The following is a 5,977-nucleotide window of genomic DNA, read 5'->3' as shown; positions in this document are numbered from 1 at the left end:
CGTCCGCCGGCCGTGCCGCTCCGGCCTGCGGGTCCTTGCCCCGGCACGACCCGAGCCGTGGCCAAGCGGCAGCCGCGCGGCCGAGACTGCAGGCCCTGCCGGGCTTCCTGAGAAAGCTGCTTGCACGCGCAAAACGCCGGTGTCTGCATCAGCAAACGGCAGCAGAGGCACTTCATAATATCCTCTTAGGTCGTTGTGAGGAAGAAAACGCATCATCCGGGATGAGCTCTCACTGAAGAGGGTCGGAGGGTAGCGAGGAGGTCTCAGTACTAGGAATAGCGTTTGACTTTAAAAGTAGGTAGTGAATGAAAAAGTATTTAAAATTACCTGCACTAAGTAGGCGTTGGGTTCATGTTTAACTTTTTTTTTCTAACTTCATTGAGTTAAATGTTCAGTTTTCTGAATTCATCACTTTGACATATGTCCTTTCCACGTTCAAAAAAAAAAAAAAAAACGAAGCCCATACTAACGCGGATATTTGCTTTCTCGTTTTCTTTACACCGGGTTTAAATGTTATTTTTTTGTTTGTTTTAAATTAATAATGAGCCTCTAGAAAATATAGTTGGCACTTAAAAATGAAAAAGTGAAGAGACTACCTGTTAAACTCTTACTATGGGCCAAGGAGCTTTATATAATACGACTTATTTCATTAAATCCTAGTATCAATCTTAAGAAGTAAGCAATGGGATCTACATTTCAAAGATAAGATGGAACTTCAAAGAATGTGAGACACATAGCTAGAAAAGGCATTTGAACCCAGGTTTGTCAGGCTTCAGGCCCAGTGCTCAACTAGTATTTCCAAATTTGATGTTTATTGTTTCCAAGTTGATCAATCAACCTCCTTTTATTTTTATTATTATTGAGCATCTACCGTGCACCTTATTTTTTTCACGTAAGTGATATGAGCCCATGAAATTCATATTTTCTTTCAGCTGAGACTGAAGGTATTCACCTCCCATGTTTACCTAAAGTGTCCAAGGTCACAAAGCTAGGAAACTGGAGAATTGGACCAGTACCCTGACCTCCTGCTGTGGTTAGATGTTCTTGACCCTGGAGTCCTTATCTCTGTCTTGTTGGCTCTTTGATTACTCTCTCAGGTCCCCTGTACCTTTTGACTACTCTTTCCTGGGCTCTAGTCTGCCTTAACAGTAGGTGTTCTTTAGAACTCAGTCTAGACCCAGTTAATTATCTGATTCTATCAAATATTGAATATATATGATGTCTTTGGAACTGAGCATAATAGCCATGGTCACTATCTCCAGAAAGCCATGGCAGAGTTAAAAACCCATATAGATTTATAGATTGAAGTAGGTGCTGCAAGAGAAAATCAGGGAACCTACTAAATGGCATTGTGGAATGCCTCTCCAGGAAGGTGATGTTAAGCTGAGACGTGAAGGGACAGACGGTGTGCGTGACAGCCCTGAATGGGAAGGAATCAGGCACGCTGGGAAACTCCAGAAAAGTGTAGGAGGCTGGAGCACAGGGGTGAACAGAAGACTGGCTAGAGGATAGGTGGCAAGAAGCAGGAGCTACATAATTCCAAGCCTCGTAAGCCATCTTAGCTTGGATTTTGTTCTGGGAGCCATGGAAAACATTTAAAGATATAAATTCTAATGTGGCATCATCTGACATACGTTTTTAAAAGTTCAGTCTGACTTTGGAAAGGAGACAGAATTAAGGATAATGGCCAACTGGACAGATAGATACTCTTGAGTCTATTGTTCCATAGATATAGGAGTGCCCACCATATGCCAGGTGCTGTTGGAAACAGTGAATAAGGCACATAAGGTCCTCTCTTTTGGGAGCTTGCTAGTAATTCAGAGGAGAAACAGATGTGGGGTGGAGGGAACAGTTTTGAACCAGGTAAAGTTTGAGATGGCTGTGAGCTATTCAAATGGAAAGGCCACGTAGGCGGTTGACCTTAACCTTTGTGACTCCTCAAAGATGTCTGTGCTGCAGGTAACGTTTGGGTGTTGTCAGCATGTAGAAATGCAAAACATTGAAAATGTTGATGGATACGTGGGTTTCAGTATACTGTTTTGTATTTGATTGAAATTTTTCATAAAATATTTTTTAAAACCGTAGGAATGAATGAGATTGCTTGAGGAGAGAGTGTGGATAGAGAAGGGGCTGAGAAACAGACCCTGGCATATGTCAACATTTATAGGCTGGATATAGGAAAAGAAGCCAGCAAGGGCGATGGAAAGAGCAGCCAATGAGGTCGTTGTTATATGAGTGCCCAGGGAGAAGTATTTCAAGGAGGAGTGGTCCACTGTGCCAGATGCTGCTAAAAGGTTAAGATAACAAAAGAAAACTAGATTTGCCAACATACATACCCCTTGTGGATGACCTTGCAAGAGTGATTTTAGAGGGCAAGGAGGAAGTCTTCCTTGGAGACTTATTTGCCAGCACTTCTTACTTAGCTCTGTCGGTGCCACACCTGGAGTTCCAGCTACTTAGTGGACATTGTGCTAGTGTCCCACAGGTGCTTGAGATGCTTATGTACTCAGAATTTAATGCATCTTCCTCCTACAAAGCCTGCTTGCTCCTCCTGGGTTCTCTCTCACTTAGTGGCTCAGGCCAGAAACCAAAGGTCTTTCCCAAGCCCATCTCCTCTTGCTACTTCCCATCTACTTCCAGCACTTCTTCACTCTGCCTTCTGTGTCACCACTCCCCTAGCTTAACTCTCTTCCCTCTGCTTTCTCTGTTGCCACTTCCCTAGCTCAACTCTTGGCATCATGTTCCCTGCCTTATTGCTGTAAGTCCATCCTCCATATCACTACCAGGCTGCTCTTTACACCTAGAATTTTTTTTGAAAACTTGCTAGCATTTCACCATTTACAAGGTAAAGTCCACTTGATAGGCATGGTACACAAAAGCTTGACTATCTTGCCCTCCTCTTTACCTTTCTCACCGTCCTCCCATACCCTATTCTGCCTTACTGAACTCAGCTGTTCCAAAAATATATCATACACTTTCATGGACATGTTGTTTCCTTTGACTGGAGTTATTGCCCGCCTTGTTTACCTTTCTTGTCCTCTTAAGACAGATCCAGAATGTCTCCGCTGGAGTCCCTCTCACTCCTTGCAGGCCAAGCTAATGGTTCATTCCCTTGAGCTCCCACTACGTGTGTGTGTGTGTGTGTGTATGTTTGTATGTGTGTGTAAGTCCACAGTACCCGTGATCACTTTGGCTGTTTACTAATAGGTTTTTCCCATGAGACCGAACAGGCTAGGCATCTGGTTCATCTTTATATCCAGAGATCCTGGCACATAATGCGTGTTCTATTTTAAGTCTAGTGCTTTGTAGAATGTGCTGTTCCCCACCCCACACTCTGTAAAGTGTCACACAACATATATATATGATCTTAGAAACACAGTCAACTATGTTTGTCACTGTCATTAAAGAACTCCAGCCCAGCCTGGATCTTATACCCTGACAGCTGATGGCATTGCTCCTTCTACCTGCTTCCATGATTCAGCTTTGGTTACCTGACACTCTAAAAATTTCAGAGTTTGACAGTCAGTTGGAGTTAGCTGGCCAGACTGTCTTTAATTTGTCAAGACAGTTGCTGCCTAAGTTTACAAGCAAATACCACTCAGGTTCTTGTATGTGTCCTGTGATATTGACTGTTTCTTAGGCTTATCTTTAGTTTACAAAACATTTCCATGTCCCTGACCTCATTTACCCTTTCTAAAGTATATCCCTTTGGTATTAAAATCTGGAACGAATGCTCAGTTAAGATTTGTATTTGGGGAGGGGGCATTCCTTAATTAGTAAAAATATTTTGTATTTCATAGGTCTAAGCTCATATTTTTATTTTGCTACTTCTTATCTTAGGTCAGTCTTTAAAATTCGATAATACCTACATTGCTAGATTGTTCTGAGGACTAAATGAGATAACATAGACAAACTACCTAGTCTGGTGCCTAACAGGAAGTATGTACTTATTAACTTGTAATCCCCTTAAGTTCTAAAGAGGAGGAGAAAATTTACTTTGGAATTTTTTTCCCCTCCAGATTTAGTCTGCCAATAATTGTTTATTATGTTCTCTTATTTTATAAAGTTTTAAATGCCATAGAAATTAAATATCGATATATGTACATATCCTTGTGTATGCATTTCTGGAAGGCTACAAAGTCTCATGAATAAATCTTAAAACTTTCTACTTTGTATATCACTAATTTTATATACTTGCCATTTTGCTTCATGCAAATATCCCAAAATGTGATGTATGTAAACAAAACACTTTAAACAAATTGACAGAATGTTTTTATTTGTATTGAAATAAATTTTACCATGATTCATTTGGAGAATTGCCTTCTTCAGAATGAGTTTATTTACACAATCAAAGAGTGAATTGAAAACAGAAACAAATTCCATATGATTTTGGTTTTTGCTAAAGGGCCAATAGCTTTTATATGTAATTTCTTTTAATTTTAAAAGTTCGTTTTATTGAAAAAGTAGTTTTAAAACTTAATTTTTTAACTCTCTCCCTCTCAGGGATACCACCATTAACAGTTTCTTAATTCTATGAAATTTAAACATATAGTAAAGGCAAAACAGAAGAATTTCCACCTTCTTTTTACAAATACCATTTAAGATTATACATTTTTCTCCTATGCACTTAGATGAGAAAATTGCATGACTGGTATCTTATTTTGCTTGTTTACTATGAGCATGCTGCTTTTCAATCTTAGAAGGGTTTGAAAAAAATACTTTCATATTTCTTGATCATTATAGAAAACATTGTTTGTATGTTTTATTTTGTAAAACATGTTTCGAAAGCCTTTTTATCTGGTTTCTAGCTATTTGTAATAATACCCTATGAATTAGTTTTAAATTAAAAGAACCTTTTATGGAGAGAAAATTGCCTGTAATGTTTGTTCATTAAAGCAACAAGTCAATTTTTTTAAGCAAAAAATAAAAAGGCTGCCATCATCACTATCAGCAGTTCACTTTGTGTGTGAATTTATGATACTGTTCTGTGTTCCCTTTTTCCACATAATTTCAGAGTTATGTGCACGTAGATCTGCCTCATTCTTTTAAATGACTACATTCTGTTCTGATTTGGGATATTCACCAATTCATTTAGCCAGTCCCGTTAACGAATATTGAAATGCCTGTACCAGGAACAAACTGGAAACAAGGCAGTAATGAATGTTCTTGTACATTCACCTTTGTGCACTTGTTTAAATATAGCTGCCTGTAGGACATAACTGCAGGTGCAGTTATTGGGCCAAAAGGCCTACACAGTTTTAATTTTGATATAGATAATGCCACACTGCCCGTTAGGGATGTTATACAAATTTGTAATCCCTCTCGCAAGCATATGGAAGTATGCACTTAAAAATAAACTCATAGATACAGACGACAGAATGGTAGTTACCAGAGGGGATAGGAAGGTAGGAAGAGGGTGAAGTGGTAAAGGGGGTCAAATATGTGGTAACAAAACGAAACTAGATTTGGGGTGATGAGCACAGAGTAGCATACGCACAAATCAAAAAAGGAAAAAAAACAAAAAAAACTTTTTTTAAAGAAAAAGGAAAAACCAGAATAGAGTACACTGATGTTGAATTATAATCTTTTACACCTGAAATTTATATGTTATTAACTGTTACCCTCAATAAATTTAATTTTTAAAAAAAGTTTGTGGTTAAAGTATAGTTTATTCTGTCAAATTTATCCTCACTTTCTGACAGCATATATATAGTGGAAATTGTTATAAGATGAAAATTAGCAAATTTATGTGTTAATGAAGTTTATATTCTTAGGTTTTTGTGAGTTAAAAATCTTGATTCAAAGGTTAACTTAGGGGTAAAATTTTTTTAAAAAATTTATTTAATTTCCTTGTATATTTTCACATTTTTTTATTCTGGTAAAGTATAGGTAACATAAAATTTGCAGTTTTAATCATTTTTAAGTGTACAGTTTAGTAATGGCGTTAATACATTCACATTATTATATATCCATCACC

At 38.1% G+C, this 5,977-nt stretch overlaps 1 long non-coding RNA gene across 1 annotated transcript; it reads left to right on the top strand.

Annotated features, from left to right (window-relative positions):
- Nucleotides 1-6: 6 nt before the first annotated feature.
- On the top strand, nt 7-5,639 carry LOC111744140. The gene is made up of 2 exons (XR_002782020.1): nt 7-294; nt 2,086-5,639. It is a non-coding gene; the product is annotated as an uncharacterized LOC111744140 (long non-coding RNA).
- Nucleotides 5,640-5,977: the final 338 nt, after the last annotated feature.

Source organism: Pteropus vampyrus, unplaced genomic scaffold (genome assembly GCF_000151845.1).
Source record: "Pteropus vampyrus isolate Shadow unplaced genomic scaffold, Pvam_2.0 Scaffold128, whole genome shotgun sequence".
In the NCBI taxonomy this organism is placed as follows: Eukaryota; Metazoa; Chordata; class Mammalia; order Chiroptera; family Pteropodidae; genus Pteropus; species Pteropus vampyrus.
This window is presented reverse-complemented; position numbering and strand designations above follow the sequence as displayed.